A 17,823-nucleotide genomic window follows, 5' to 3' on the forward strand; every position below is an offset into this window, starting at 1 on the left:
ACACACACACACACACACACACACACACACACACACACACACACACACACACATAGTTTCACACACACAGTTTTGGTTACACATACTGTACACATGGGTACGCCACATACACATGCAGACACTTATGCACTTGCATGTACTCAACACACACACACACACACACAAACACAGGCTACATGTTACGGCTAAATAGTTGGGGTGTCTAGTTCTGAGTAGTGTGTGTTTATTTCTGTCTGTCCGTGCCTCTGTCTGTTCATATGTGCTCTGATACAGTAGATGTCCTCCCTTTTGATCAGTGACACACACACACACACGTTTCATCGCATCGATGACATCATTGCAGCTGCACAATGAATGGGATCCCTTACAGTCGCCCTGAGGTCAAATAAACAGAGTGGTCAGAGAGACTTAACACACACTCAGTGAGAAATCATGCAGTATGACTAGTGTTGGTGTAATCAGGCTGCTGAGGTTCCAGACTACTTCCATTATCCATTGAGAGAAGATGATTGACAGCACATGTTGCTGTGTGTACACTTAAAAGCAAAGATTTTAGGGGAAATGATATTACATACTTTGGAGAAAAGTAGCCCACTCTCATAACTACTACAGAAACCCTCATAGGCCTCATCAACCAGTGACCCCATAGTGAGGTCAGGTGTGTCGACCATGAGTTGGCCAACAGAGGGCAACAATGACAGCTCAGGTGAGACATAATACACACACACAGCCCATGCAGGTAAATCATTGTGGCGAGTGAGGGTCGTAACTCTGCCGTGGCAGCCTGAGAATACACGGGGTGTCTGGGATACGGTGTGTGAAGAGGTGGGACCAGTTTAGATTTACAGGCAGGGCGTCCCCCTCTTCCTAACCACACACACATACACAGTCTGTTTGTCTTTAGAGAGTGCCGACTAGTCAATGGCGGCTGGGAACCTGAGAGGGGGAAAATGTTTCCCCTAGTTCTTTCTGGTCGCCGTCTTCTCTCTTGCTATCATTGCTATCATTCCCTCCTTCTCACTCCTTTCTTTTCTCCCTCCAGTTTTTTCCCTCAACTTCAGTCCCCCCCCCTCCCGTTTCTTTCGACCACACCCCTCATTGATGGCAGGACATTTAGTTTAGCTGATCCTGCAGCAATTGGGTTTAGTTGCCCATTGAAAACATTTGAAGATTGTTTAACCATCACATGAATATTCTAGGAGTCTATGGGCCAACAGTGTGACTGACTGTGGTCAAGCGTCCTCTCGATTCGACACCCTTCAGTCGCCTCAATATGAGTTTGCACAGTTTAAAGATGCTTTTAAAATGCCACATCTAGAGGTTACTCTATAGAAAAACACAATGACAAAAAAAAGAGGGGAAGAGAAGGTTAGAGTGAGAGACGGAGAAAAGAAAAGAGGGAAAATGAAGCGAGGGAAGGATAACTGAAGAGAGGGAGGTAGGGAGAACACCTTGTCTATACTCTGAGTCCCTAAGGCTGTGATTTTGCACCTATATGTTAGTGGTTGCTGCTACATGAGCCAGGGCGATGTAAAGCCCCTACAGTACATGGCTTAGGTTACCTGGCCAGACATAACAGGGAAGGATTATACTCTCACTGGCTAGTGATGGGCCTGGGAAAGACCCTGCGCGTTCTCTTCTTCCTTCTTTCTCTCAGCTCTCTTCCTCGAGAGCGAGTGACTCTTCCACTATGCTTCAGCTTGAACACTTTTCTCTCTTTCCTTCCCTTTCCGTCTGTCTTTCTATTAATCTCTCTCTCTCTTTATTTATCACCTTTCCCAAACGTTTCGCTATTTCTCTGGAAAACAGAGTAAAAAGGGAATTTCCCCCTGAGCAGTCTCTTGCTCTCTCTCGGTCTCTCTCTGTTATTCCAGCCAGGCTTCTAGCCAGCTCAGCATCCTCAGCCAACTCTGGAAGAGTTATGGTTGGGTACCTCGGCCTGTAATGTTCCCCAGTGCTGTTTTAGGAGTTCCCTTAACCAGAGATCCTCCAAAAACATCCACAACCGGGTTATGTGAGATGTTTGTGTTGAGTCTCACTCACAGATTGGCTTCAGTGTAGTGAATATGCATGAAGTTATCTCAATCATGTTATTGAATGTGATGGGGTTTAAGAGGAAATGTCTGAAGGAAAAGTGTTTTTAAGGGGATTTTCTATCAGATGTAATTTGCCTTTGGGGATATTTTGAAGCGAACACTTCCTAAGCATGAAACGCAGAGAATCTCATTTCCAATAGACTGCCAATAGGTACTTATCACAGCCAACAGGAGTGACAAGAAAAAGGAAAAAAAGAGGGCATTTTCTCCCTACATCCATGGTTAAATGTCATGAGCCAGTCACACTTCATATGCAATGTAGGCTATGGCATGGCAGCTAGGTAAGTACACAGACACAATGCAAACCACTGTAGATAGTATTGACATTATAATTAAATCACAATGGATTAGTTTCCATGAAACAGTTGCCTGTGTTAGCTGCACAGTTACTGCAGTGTCCTAGGCTAGCTATGTTGTGCTAGCTAGCAATATGCTAACGTTAGCTAAGCATTTTGCTATGGGCTGGCACTGGCAGTATGGGATTATGGAGAGTGAATTGCTAGGTAGTTATCTAGCTGTGGCCATCTGGCTAGTATTAACACGGGTGTTCTACAAAAATAGCAACATTAACACAGCTAGCTAGCTAGCTAACATTGGAAACCATAAGCAACACACACAGACATGCATTATCAAACAACACTACTGCCATCTTCTGGTTTGGAGTATTTTAACAAGGCTAAGTGGCTAACGACTTCAAGGTCTTTGCTGTGTGAACACAAACAAGATTGACTGCCGACAGAACTTAGCACCTCTGAACAATCCTACCGGTGTGTCTGAGCTATTAGAGCGGATTCTTGAGAATTCAATTCACCGTTCCATCAGAGTCATGTCTTAACCACACACGCCCCCGTTCCATCAGAGCCATGTCTTAACCACACACGCCCCCGTCCCATCAGAGCCATGTCTTAACCACACACGCCCCCGTTCCATCAGAGCCATGTCTTAACCACACACGCCCCCGTTCCATCAGAGTCATGTCTTAACCACACACGCCCCCGTTCCATCAGAGCCATGTCTTAACCACACACGCCCCCGTTCCATCAGAGCCATGTCTTAACCACACACGCCCCCGTCCCATCAGAGCCATGTCTTAACCACACACGCCCCCGTTCCATCAGAGTCATGTCTTAACCACACACGCCCCCGTCCCATCAGAGCCATGTCTTAACCACACACGCCCCGTCCCATCAGAGCCATGTCTTAACCACACACGCCCCCGTCCCATCAGAGCCATGTCTTAACCACACACGCCCCCGTCCCATCAGAGCCATGTCTTAACCACACACGCCCCATCCCATCAGAGCCATGTCTTAACCACACACGCCCCCGTCCCATCAGAGCCATGTCTTAACCACACACGCCCCCGTCCCATCAGAGCCATGTCTTAACCACACACGCCCCCATCCCATCAGAGCCATGTCTTAACCACACACGCCCCGTCCCATCAGAGCCATGTCTTAACCACACACGCCCCCCCCATCAGAGCCATGTCTTAACCACACACGCCCCCGTCCCATCAGAGCCATGTCTTAACCACACACGCCCCCGTCCCATCAGAGCCATGTCTTAACCACACACGCCCCCATCCCATCAGAGCCATGTCTTAACCACACACGCCCCCGTCCCATCAGAGCCATGTCTTAACCACACACGCCCCCGTCCCATCAGAGCCATGTCTTAACCACACACGCCCCTGTTCCATCAGAGCCATGTCTTAACCACACACGCCCCCGTCCCATCAGAGCCATGTCTTAACCACACACGCCCCCGTTCCATCAGAGCCATGTCTTAACCACACACGCCCCCGTCCCATCAGAGCCATGTCTTAACCACACACGCCCCCTTCCCATCAGAGCCATGTCTTAACCACACACGCCCCCGTTCCATCAGAGCCATGTCTTAACCACACACGCCCCCGTTCCATCAGAGCCATGTCTTAACCACACACCCACCCGTTCCATCAGAGCCATGTCTTAACCACACACGCCCCTGTTCCATCAGAGCCATGTCTTAACCACACACGCCCCCGTTCCATCAGAGCCATGTCTTAACCACACACGCCCCGTTCCATCAGAGCCATGTCTTAACCACACAAGCCCCTGTTCCATCAGAGCCATGTCTTAACCACACACGCCCCCGTTCCATCAGAGCCATGTCTTAACCACACACGCCCCCGTTCCATCAGAGCCATGTCTTAACCACACACGCCCCTGTTCCATCAGAGCCATGTCTTAACCACACACCCACCCGTTCCATCAGAGCCATGTCTTAACCACACACGCCCCCGTCCCATCAGAGCCATGTCTTAACCACACACGCCCCCGTTCCATCAGAGCCATGTCTTAACCACACACGCCCCTGTTCCATCAGAGCCATGTCTTAACCACACACGCCCCCGTTCCATCAGAGCCATGTCTTAACCACACACGCCCCCGTTCCATCAGAGCCATGTCTTAACCACACACGCCCCTGTTCCATCAGAGCCATGTCTTAACCACACACGCACCCGTTCCATCAGAGCCATGTCTTAACCACACACGCCCCCGTTCCATCAGAGCCATGTCTTAACCACACACGCCCCCGTTCCATCAGAGCCATGTCTTAACCACACACGCCCCTGTTCCATCAGAGCCATGTCTTAACCACACACGCCCCCGTTCCATCAGAGCCATGTCTTAACCACACACGCCCCCGTTCCATCAGAGCCATGTCTTAACCACACACCCACCCGTTCCATCAGAGCCATGTCTTAACCACACACGCCCCCGTCCCATCAGAGCCATGTCTTAACCACACACGCCCCTGTTCCATCAGAGCCATGTCTTAACCACACACGCCCCTGTTCCATCAGAGCCATGTCTTAACCACACACGCCCCGTTCCATCAGAGCCATGTCTTAACCACACACGCCCCGTTCCATCAGAGCCATGTCTTAACCACACACGCCCCTGTTCCATCAGAGCCATGTCTTAACCACACACGCCCCGTTCCATCAGAGCCATGTCTTAACCACACACCCCCGTTCCATCAGAGCCATGTCTTAACCACACACGCCCCCGTTCCATCAGAGCCATGTCTTAACCACACACGCCCCCGTTCCATCAGAGCCATGTCTTAACCACACACGCCCCCGTCCCATCAGAGCCATGTCTTAACCACACACCCCCCGTCCCATCAGAGCCATGTCTTAACCACACACGCCCCCCGTCCCATCAGAGCCATGTCTTAACCACACACGCCCCCGTCCCATCAGAGCCATGTCTTAACCACACACGCCCCTGTTCCATCAGAGCCATGTCTTAACCACACACACCCCTGTTCCATCAGAGCCATGTCTTAACCACACACGCCCCCGTTCCATCAGAGCCATGTCTTAACCACACACGCCCCCGTTCCATCAGAGCCATGTCTTAACCACACACGCCCCCGTTCCATCAGAGCCATGTCTTAACCACACACGCCCCCGTTCCATCAGAGCCATGTCTTAACCACACACGCCCCCGTTCCATCAGAGCCATGTCTTAACCACACACGCCCCTGTTCCATCAGAGCCATGTCTTAACCACACACGCCCCCGTTCCATCAGAGCCATGTCTTAACCACACACGCCCCTGTTCCATCAGAGCCATGTCTTAACCACACACGCCCCCGTTCCATCAGAGCCATGTCTTAACCACACACGCCCCTGTTCCATCAGAGCCATGTCTTAACCACACACGCCCCCGTTCCATCAGAGCCATGTCTTAACCACACACGCCCCTGTTCCATCAGAGCCATGTCTTAACCACACACGCCCCCGTCCCATCAGAGCCATGTCTTAACCACACACGCCCCCGTTCCATCAGAGCCATGTCTTAACCACACACGCCCCCGTCCCATCAGAGCCATGTCTTAACCACACACGCACCTGTGATAGAGCACATTGTCTCATTCAAAGATTTGTCTCTCCAATTTTTAAGGAGCTACACGTTTCACAAAAACTCCTCACATTCACCCTCTCAGGCATCCCGAGGGTGGCCCAGTGTAAGTTCTCCCTGCCCTCCGTCTAGTCTGCTGCCCCTCTGCCCCCTCCAAGAATGTCAAGTACAAGATCACAGTGGATACCAACAAACCGCCCGTCAACCTCAGCGAGGTCTTCCCAGGTAACAGACCATAGAGATCTCCCTGAGTCACCCCAGAACCTGGTCTGTACCATAGACATCTACATGACCTGTTCTCCACTGGTTCCCTGTACACCCAGGGTTAGTGGGAGAGTGGTGTTCTGTGAGAATAGGGGTTAAGTTTTAAGTCTGCTTGTCTTCGATAGTGTCAACTGCACGAAAGTGAGTGGCGTGTATTTGCCCTGGAATGGAGAGTGAGTGGTATGTATTGATGCTGTTGATAGTGTGTGTGGGAATCTAGTCTACCTGCTGTTGGTGAGCAGGTCTCAGCCCTGGGAAGCAGCTCTGACTATCAGTCATTATCTGGACCTGGGCATGGCGTCTCCTTCTACACAGGACCCCTGTCCCAGATTAGATGCTTGAAGATTGTGTGTGTGTGTGTGTGGTGTGTGTGTGTGTGTGTGTGTGTGTGTGTGTGTGTGTGTGTGTGTGTGTGTGTGTGTGTGTGTGTGTGTGTGTGTGTGTGTGTGTGTGTGTGTGTGTGTGTGTGTGCTACTCTGTGGGCAGATAAAGAACAATGTGATGTGCTCTGTTCACCTTGGCTGGCGTCCTGAGGAGAGATAAGCTGCCATATCTCTGTCTGACATCCCACCGATGGAGACCCCACTATACTGGCCCCTGAGAACCTCAGAGACAGAGTGTGTGTGGTAGGGAACCCATACCATATCTCTGTCTGACATCCCACCGATGGAGACCCCACTATACTGGCCCCTGAGAACCTCAGAGACAGAGTGTGTGTGGTAGGGAACCCATACCATATCTCTGTCTGACATCCCACCGATGGAGACCCCACTATACTGGCCCCTGAGAACCTCAGTGACAGAGTGTGTGTGGTAGGGAACCCATACCATATCTCTGTCTGACATCCCACCACTAGAGTCCACACTATACTGGCCCCTGAGAACCTCAGAGACAGAGTGTGTGTGGTAGGGAACCCATACCATATCTCTGTCTGACATCCACCGATGACATCCCACCACTGAGAGTCCCACACTGTATCTCTGTCTGACATCCCACCACTAGAGAACCTCCCCTGAGAGACAGAGTGTGTGTGGTAGGGAACCCATACCATATCTCTGTCTGACATCCCACCACTAGAGTCCACACTGTACTGGTCCGTGAGAACGTTAAGTCTGTGTGTGAATAATGGGTTATTGTGATGTTTCAGGGGACTGTTTTCATGTATGTGCCATATACCCGACAGATATCTGTATCCTTAACCAATGGACTCTAGTTCCTATTGTTCTCACTAAATGTCCCTCTCTGTGTTGTAGACTTTCTGGAGAAGTCTGAGGACAAGGAGGGAAACGCTCTGGCCTTCCACTTCCTCTCAGGGCCTAGAGTCACTGTAATGGCCTCCCAAGACCTCCTGTGAGTACACACACGCAGCATCCTCTAGCACTTGGTTGATGTGGAGTTGAGCTTTCTCTACCCCCCCTCCCCTTTTCTACCCTCTCCAGAGCGCTACCGTATCCAGAGTGAGAGTTTCAAGGACATCTGGCTGGTGGCTAAGGAGCTGGTGCAGCGCTTCGACCGCTACTTTGCCAAGCAGGGAGTCTTTGACTTCAGAATCAGCTTTGCAGGCCCTATACCTCTGGCTGAGTACTTTGAAACTGTCCACCACCACTTTGAGGTGTGTGTTGAACACAGACACAACGGCCCACACACATTCATGTGTTGTGTTTGTAGGTACAGCTTTCGCCTGCAGTGTTAGAAAAACATGCTTTGTGTGTGTGGTGTGTGTGTGTGCGTGCGTGTAGCTGCGTGTGAGTGCAGAGAAGTACCAGGACCTCCTGTCAGAGCGGGCGGTCCAGTTCAGAGCCACCCAACGCCGTCTCCTGACCCGCTTCAAAGACAAGACCCCCGCCCCCCTACAGAACCTAGACACACTGATGGAGGGCACCTACCACCAGGTCAGACACACACACAGTAGACCAGGACACTCTCAGGCATGCACATAGCATTTAGAAACATGATGAAAGGAGAGTCTCTCCCCTCCCTTCTTCCCTCTCTTTTTTTTGGAGGTGTTGATTTTCCCCTACCTCACACCGTATGGTGATTTACACACACACACACACACACACACACACACACACACACACACACACACACACACACACACACACACACACACACACACACACACACACACACACACACACACACACACACACACAGAGTAATGAGTGCACTAGTGTTGATTTACAGAGTGATGGGCCTACACTGCTGATTTATGCACTTCCTGCTGCTACTAAGGTGCTAGCTCCCACCCTATGGTACACTTATAGCAGACAAACAAACTTCCATAACCACACACACACACAGGAATACACACACACAATGCCATGACCACACACACAATGCCATGACCACACACACATAGGAATACACACACACAATGCCATGACCACACACACACACACAGGAATACACACACACAATGCCATGACCACACACACACACACACAGGAATACACACACACAATGCCATGACCACACACACACACAGGAATACACACACACAATGCCATGACCACACACACAGACAGGAATATACACACATACACACCCATGCTTATGCAGGTGCACATACACATATACTGTAAGTACATAAACACAAAGACATACACTACCGGTCAAAAGTTTTAGAACACCTACTCATTCAAGGGTTTTTCTTTGTTTTTAACTATTTTCTACATTGTAGAATAATAGTGGAGACATCAAAACTATAATAATAACACATGGAATCATGTAGTAACCAAAAAAAGTGTTAAACAAATCACAATATATTTGATATTCTTCAAATAGCCACCCTTTTCCTTGATGACAGCTTTGCACACTCTTGGCATTCTCTCAACCAGCTTCATGAGGTAGTCACCTGGAATGCATTTCAATTAACAGGTGTGCCTTCTTAAAAGTTAATTTGTGGAATTTCTTTCCTTCTTAATGCGTTTGAGCCAATCAGTTCTGTTGTGACAAGGTAGGGGGCGGCGTATACAGAAGATAGGCCTATTTGGTAAAAGACCAAGTCCATATTATGGCGAGAACGGCTCAAATAGGCAAAGAGAAACGACAGATCATTATTACTTTAAGGTTTCTTCAAGTACAGTCGCAAAAACCTTCAAGTACTATGATGAAACTGGCTCTCATGAGGACCGTCACAGGAATGGAAGACCCAGAGTTACCTCTGCTGCAGAGGATAAGTTCAGTTGAGTAACCAGCCTCAGAAATTGCAGCCCAAATAAATGCTTCACAGAGTTCAAGTAACAGACATCTCAACATCAACTGTTCAGAGGAGACTACGTGAATCAGGCCTTCATGGTCGAATTGCGGCAAAGAATCCACTACTAAAGGACACCAATAAGAAGAAGACTTGCTTGGGCCAAGAAACACGTGCAATGGACATTAGACCGGTGGAAATTTGTCCTTTTGTCTGGAGTCCAAATTGGAGATTTTTGGTTCCAACTGCTGTGTCTTTGTGAGACGCGGTGTGTGTGAACGAATTATCTCCGCATGTGTATTTCCCACCGTAAAGCATGGAGGAGGTGGTGTTATGGTGTGGGGGTGCTTTGCTGGTGACACTGTCTGTGATTTATTTAGAATTCAAGATGCACTTAACCAGCATGGGTTCCACAGCACTCTGCAGCGACATGCCATCCCATCTGGTTTGCGCTTAGTGGGACTATCATTTGTTTTTCAACAGGACAATGACCCAACACACCTCCAGGCTGTGTAATGGCTATTTTACCAAGATGGAGAGTGATGGAGCACTGCATCAGATGACCTGGCCTCCACAATCCCCCAACATCAACCAAATTGAGATGGTTTGGGATGAGTCGGACCGCAGAGTGAAGGAAAAGCAGCCAACAAGTGCTGAGCATATGTGGGATCTCCTTCAAGACTGTTGGAAAAGCATTCCAGGTGAAGCTGGTTGAGAGAATGCCAAAGGTGTGCAAAGCTGTCATCAAGGCAAAGGGTGGCTATTTGAATAATCACTTTTTTGGTTACTACGTGATTCCATATGTGTAATTTCATAGTTCATAGTCTTCACTGTTATTCTACAATGTAGAAAATATTAAAATAAAGAAAAACCCTTGAATGAGTAGGTGTTCTAAACATTTGACCGGTAGTGTATACATGCGCAGAGACACACATACACACCCATCTATCTCTGTCGTCTAGGGGCGCCTTATCGCCCGATTAGACATTATTTACTAACTCGGTAGACGGGCTGTAATAAGAATGTGAGAGCATTTGTGTCTCGTGTGTGTGTGTGTGTGTGTGTGTGTGTGTGTGTGTGTGTGTGTGTGTGTGTGTGTGTGTGTGTGTGTGTGTGTGTGTGTGAGTGTGAGTGTGAGTGTGTGTGTGTGTGTGTACATTCTCTCAGTATTTTTCTCAGGTTCTGACATCAGGGTGATTGTTGCTGGAGCCTTCCTTTATAAATTATGATTAAACAAAGAAACCTCATTTACAAACTTCTGTATGGTTGGAAGTGTGGGTCAGTTTGTTTGTGGTGTCATTATAGTGTGTGTGTGTGTCTGTTTGCCTTGATTTGAAGTTCCCATTGTGAGTGTGTGATGATGTGTGTGTCGACTGATGAGTTCCAACTGTGTGTGGATTACTGTACTAGTTGTGTGTGTGTGTGTGTGTATGTGTGTGTGTGTGTGTGTGTGTGTGTGTGTGTGTGTGTGTGTGTGTGTGTGTGTGTGTGTGTGTGTGTGTGTGTGTGTGTGTGTGTGTGTGTGTGTGTGTGTGTGTGTGTGTGTGTGTGTGTGAGCGCGCGTGTGAATTTTGAGTGGTGTAGACTGTCTGAAGTTGAAAAGTGATGGTCCCTTGCCGTCACTGTTTACAGTAGGGGCTCGTTTGGTGAGGCACTCTTTAACACTGTTCATTAGCTCTCTTACAGCTCTGGTAGTGGGTGACATCATGACATCATTAGATATTTAATGATTTAGTACTTAACCATTACTCCTATCTGAGTAGAACCATACAGAGCTCACACTGTAGATGCACTCCCCATAAGGTCCAATACGAGGTGTACTCATACCATCACCACAAGGTTCAACACTGGTACAGTTTTAAAGGGACACTTACCTTACAAACTGGGATCAGTTTTGTTGCTGGCGAAGGGTCCAACATTCCCTTTTTTTTCTCACTGGCCTAGTTGGCCAAAAATCTACTGTCCCGAACTGAATTTCTACTGGCCCGGACATGGTGTAGTTTTTCAATTCGTTGGGGGTCATGCAGGCCCTTTAGGTCTCTATATCCAGCTATTAATGGGCTACATTTTGGTTACTATGATTAGTGATGGGTACTTTTAAATATTTTCACTATTCAAATAATAACTTGAATGTTTTTAGGGGTGATATTCGGATAGTCGAATTGCATGTGTTTAAAATGTTTTTTATTAAACTTGAGAACTTGCTTGCTGCGCAGCTGGTAGGTCTTGGGAGGAGAGGTTCTTCCCGGAGCGAGAGAGAGGTAGAAAGAGGGTAGCCATACAGGCTCAAGCTAATTAGATAAACTTATAGATGCCATACTGCATCAAATTGATGTAAAGATGCCAGCTATGTTAGCCAGCTACAGTAGGTAGCTCGCTACCTAGATTAATTGAGGAAATGTTGCTGTGCTTTCTATCCTTATCTACAACAACTATATGCAGATTGGTCCTTCTCATTTAACTAACTTAATTCCATACTTTCAATTCCATCTACATGAATACTCTTGCAAGTATTCGAATACCAACATCTGTTCAGATATTAGAATATTAAAATTACATTTTTGTTTCTAAAGTATACCATTTTGACAATACTGTTCTTGGCAGATATCAGTCTAAATGCACTGCATGTCCCAGTGCCAGCTAATGCTATTAATATATCAGTGTCTCTTTATGCCGCTAATGCTAGTTGATGCTCTCCCAGCGCTGCTGCCTGTCCCCTAGCATTTCTAGAGCCCTGAGTGATTCTCTCTATACAGTATTACTCTCTAGTCTGTCTAATGTGCTCCGGTGTCAGTCAGTCCATCCCTTCCTGCCTCCGCTTCCCGCCAGCGCCTGCCACCCACCGTTGATTTCCGGAACCTTCTGACACTTTATACATGCTGTAATGTATACACGCACCACATAATGGACGCTATCCACGGTCTACTGGGAAGAGTGATGCACACGTCAAATGAATTATTCATATCTCTGGGTGGGTATATGGCCCTTCTGAAGGTCTGTGAGCTATGGTGCTTCTCACGAACTCAGCGCTTTAGTTAGGGTTTATTACTCAAGGGTTGTCAGTCAAGAGTCTTCATCATTTGACATGCCAAATGTGTTTGTAAATGATGGTGGGGTTAAAAGTTGTTTTTAGCTACAGTACGTGTCTTATTGTGCTGAGTCAGGGATAGTACACTCAAATGACAAATTTGCCTAATATTATGGAAACCAAGAAAGTAGTCTGGGGACCCAGAGACTCAGCAAGTGGTAGATGAGGTACATGTGTACTTTGGATGAACTAAGTGCAGCATAGTCAAATGTCAGATTGGTAAATATTATGCATCTTATCTGTGGCCAGGCTGGGCTGTCGGTTAGGGGACTTCCCCTCATTAATGTTTGTGCATGTTGTTTGTCATCGAGAGAACAGAGATACTGTGAGAGGCCTGTGTGATTTTTCTGGTCTAGTGTACATTCATATAGAGAGGGATAATATTTCCTTTGTTCTTCATCTCTTCCTCCTATATTTTATTCATGAAGACCAGATGCGGCCTGCTCTATAATGTGTATGTGAGCTGGCCAGAGGTGTCTGTTTCCTCCACTTTTTATTCTCACTACTTAAAAAAACATTACTCATCCTGGCCCCACGGTTTATAGTTCAGCCTGGCTCACCCTTTAACTCTCTGTTTGATTAATCTGTGGCAGGTATGGAGAGGTTAGCCAGAGGGCTATCTTAGCCTAGCCTTAGCATTCCTGCTGTTGATCTCTGAGCGAAAGCACACTGCTGTCATTCGGGACCAGCAAAGACGTTTCTGGGTGGGGGGCAGAGGGGAAGGAGAGTGGGCTGAGTGAGGGGGAATGCCCGCAAGCCATTTAAAACAAAATATTTGCTGTTTATCTCAGGTAAAATGGCTACCGTGTTAGCGTTAGTGCGCTATCCTAGCGGGCAGCGGCGCTAGCTGTCTGGGAGCTGAGTTTGAGTTGAGCGGAGTCTCTGTAATTAGCCATTCAAAAGCAGGAGGTGGGACGCTTTAGTTTTGACTGACAGACCGCTTGGGGGCCTCTCGTTCCAGTAATGGAGGCTTCTCTCAGACAACGGCTGATTTATCTGTCCCCAAATGGAGCGCTAAACACGGCTAAACATGGCTAAACACGACTAAACACAGATCCCACTGTGTACGTGAGGCCCTCGCTATAAATGACTGGGGCTCTCTCTGAGCACTGTGTGTGTGTGTTTGCGTGCGTGTCCATTGAGATGTGTAAATGTGTGTTTCCTCAGTAAAATACCCCGGGGTCAGAAAAAAAAGGAGAAACAGAGGAACTCCCTCAGGTCCCCCTGACCTTTCATCTGCTATGCAAACACAGACCGCACCTGAGAGACTGCCTTTCAAACTGGCCTTCAAACACACACACACGCACACACACACACACACACACACACACACACACACACACACACACACACACACACACACACACACACACACACACACACACACACACACACACACACACACACACACACACACACACACACACACACACACACACACACACACAGACAGACACAGGATAAATGAACAGACAGCCTACCCCTCATGCACATTTAGGAGTCACTGGGGCCCTCCTCTACGAATGTCTACCATGTCAATGAATGACTGTCTTTCATATAGTTGACTGACATATAGGCATGTGTGTGTATAAGAGTGGGGGACAGATAGTGACTGATATAGAGGAGTGTGTGTGACACAGTCAAGCTTCTGGAAAAGCCTGTCTTTATAAATGTGATGTCATATTGAAACCAGTGTTGTGTGGAGATAGTGTTGTTACTGTTGGGAGATCATTCTTATGGTCTTCTCGTAAGAATGTATGAATATGGGCATATCTGGGGACTCCTGTAGGATTTAACATTTTCATTGCAAGGCCCATAAATAAATACCTTTTTTCTGTGTACAATTCATTGATATAGTATTTAAATCAATATTTAAAAAAAGTATAGAATGAAATGGAAATATGGCAGTACCTCTTGGGTCAGAAGAATGTCGTCATGGAAAAGGCTTTGGTAGATTGCGGCACAAAATGTTTGCTTACACCCAATCTAGAGTAGGCAGTGTTTATTATCAGAAGTGGTGTCTGTGACCAGATACTCAGAGAAATATCTATGATGTAAAATAATGGATGCCACACAGACTAGGTTATGTCCTAAATGGCACCCTATTCCCTATTTAGTGTACTAAACACCCTATTCCCTATTTAGTGCACTAAACAATAGGGAGTCATTTGGGACACTGATTATGGGTGGGTGCGTGTGTGTGTGTGTGTCGTCTCCTGCCCCCTCAGGCCATACACAGCAGGAGGGAGAGAGGAGAGGGCGTGGGACTGGGGTGCTTTATCTAAGAATGTCAAATCCCTGAGAGGAGCCACAGCAAAGCCCATCTCTGCCAGTCTGCACAATCCCCTCACACACTCACCACCCTCCGTCTCTGTTCCTATGGAGAAGGCCCAGGTGTTTGCCCAAAGGCAGATAGAGATGGGGGTTAGAGGAGGTCTGGGGTGTACAGTACTGTACCTACTTGTAATGCTTCTGTCTGTGGGACTCCCCTGGGTGTGGTGGACTTTTATCACAAATATGTCTGGGTCTATTACTGGTGAGGAGAGAGCGAGCGAGGGGGGAGGGAGAGAGGGAGACTAAAAGAAACTGAGACAGAGAAATATTCCTGTCTTCCCCTCATCTCCTTTCCTTCATGACCACATGAGATAAGATCAAGGAAGTGTCAGTCAATCCAGTTCTGTTGTTTTCATTTAGAATCTGTTTCTTTGTGCCATTGCATGTGACTATGCAACACCTGTTAGAACATAGATGGACGTCACCATACAGAACTACATAGCAGGATAGCCAGTTGAACAGCTTTCTCGGGGCTATCTGGATCTTTTAGAATGTTCAGTCCCTTGTTGCTTACCACATCACATTCTCTCATTCTACTCTGTTGCTAAGAACACAGCAGCCATTCAATTAGCTCTCCATATTGGCTGGTCCATTAAGTATCGTAGAGATTAGTCCAAAATAGATTAGCCCGTTGTCTTTCCCCCTGGGCTTTATTAATCAAGGAATGTGTCATTTCCAGTCTATTCTATACAGTCTAGTTCTACAGTATGCCATTAAACCAGAGTCATTTCCATGTGCTATAATGACAAAATTGAATTAATCCAGGTTCCCTACACTTCACTACACTCAACGGCTATCATTTCTCCAGTACGTTCTATGCTTTCGATTTTTTTTATTCCAATGTCATTTTCCCTGCACTTAAACTAAACCGGGCCATTTTCCCACTCCATTCTGTCAACTCTACATCTATGTCATTATCCCTGCACTTAAACTAAACCGGGCCATTTTCCCACTCCATTCTGTCAACTCTACATCTATGTCATTATCCCTGCACTTAAACTAAACCGGGCCATTTTCCCACTCCATTCTGTCAACTCTACATCTATGTCATTATCCCTACACTTAAACTAAACCGGGCCATTTTCCCACTCCATTCTGTCAACTTTACATCTATGTCATTATCCCTGCACTTAAACTAAACCGGGCCATTTTCCCACTCCATTCTGTCAACTCTACATCTATGTCATTATCCCTGCACTTAAACTAAACCGGGCCATTTTCCCACTCCATTCTGTCAACTCTACATCTGTCATTATCCCTGCACTTAAACTAAACCGGGCCATTTTCCCACTCCATTCTGTCAACTCTACATCTGTCATTATCCTTGCACTTAAACTAAACCGGGCCATTTTCCCACTCCATTCTGTCAACTCTACATCTGTCATTATCCCTGCACTTAAACTAAACCGGGCCATTTTCCCACTCCATTCTGTCAACTCTACATCTGTCATTATCCCTGCACTTAAACTAAACCGGGCCATTTTCCCACTCCATTCTGTCAACTCTACATCTATGTCATTATCCCTGCACTTAAACTAAACCGGGCCATTTTCCCACTCCATTCTGTCAACTCTACATCTGTCATTATCCCTGCACTTAAACTTTTCCCAAAACCGTCATTATCCCTGCACTTAAACTAAACCGGCCATTTTCCCACTCCATTCTGTCAACTCTACATCTGTCATTATCCCTGCACTTAAACTAAACCGGGCCATTTTCCCACTCCATTCTGTCAACTCTACATCTGTCATTATCCCTGCACTTAAACTAAACCGGGCCATTTTCCCACTCCATTCTGTCCATTCTGTCAACTCTACATCTGTCATTATCCCTGCACTTAAACTAAACCGGGCCATTTTCCCACTCCATTCTGTCAACTCTACATCTGTCATTATCCCTGCACTTAAACTAAACCGGGCCATTTTCCCACTCCATTCTGTCAACTCTACATCTATGTCATTATCCCTGCACTTAAACTAAACCGGGCCATTTTCCCACTCCATTCTGTCAACTCTACATCTGTCATTATCCCTGCACTTAAACTAAACCGGGCCATTTTCCCACTCCACTCTGTCAACTCTACATCTGTCATTATCCCTGCACTTAAACTAAACCGGGCCATTTTCCCACTCCATTCTGTCAACTCTACATCTATGTCATTATCCCCTAGTGTGTTTTTCCTCTCCGGCTAAAGAATGTCATTTCTCCTCTCAGCGAGGGAGGGCTTAGCACATGCCACAGTCCCAGTGTTCCTCTGTGTTCCACGGATTTAGAACCCTAATCTCATTGTGTCTGCTGAGTGGCTCTTAGCGGCCTGAGTAGAGAGGGGATTCCACACTGTAATGGAGCATGCCTTCTCCCACTGGTCCTTTGTTATTAGCCTCTCAGAGGTTAGCCACCAGCTAACGGGATTATATACATGGTGTAATTAAAGTGAGAAGCACTCACACATACTCCTGTACACCGCACGGATGCACGGACGGACAGGCGAGCATACACACACACCCTCGCCTCCATCACAGGTGCTCATTATCCCCAGGCCCACAGAGGCTCGTTATTGGGGTCTTTTGGGGATGTCTCACCCTGATGTCTGTCCCACAGAGCTGGGCTCCAGGCACCACTAAACCCCCTGATCTCCAGGAGGCCCTTGTCCTCCAGTCATATTTCGCTCACTCTCACTATACACTGTTTATATTATATATTTTTGTTACCATGTTGTAACTTATATTTTAGTCATATTAACACTGAAGTGTGACATTGAAGTAGAAGTGTATAAACCTCACACACACACACCAGTGTTGGCACTAGCAGTGTTTTCTCTCGCTCAGCTAGCACTCAGCTTTCCGTGTCACGGCCCTCTCCTCTTGATTCCGGGAATTCAATGGCAGGACCAGAGATGCTTTGGAAACGGGTCAATGACTGTGA

At 47.2% G+C, this 17,823-nt stretch overlaps 1 pseudogene; it reads left to right on the forward strand.

The window, feature by feature from the left end:
• The window catches only part of LOC118364470 (protein PTHB1-like), a 99,730-nt pseudogene that overhangs the window by 69,144 nt on the left and 12,763 nt on the right, over positions 1-17,823 (forward strand).

The sequence above is a fragment of the Oncorhynchus keta genome, chromosome 31 (assembly GCF_023373465.1).
Source record: "Oncorhynchus keta strain PuntledgeMale-10-30-2019 chromosome 31, Oket_V2, whole genome shotgun sequence".
NCBI classification, from domain to species: Eukaryota; Metazoa; Chordata; class Actinopteri; order Salmoniformes; family Salmonidae; genus Oncorhynchus; species Oncorhynchus keta.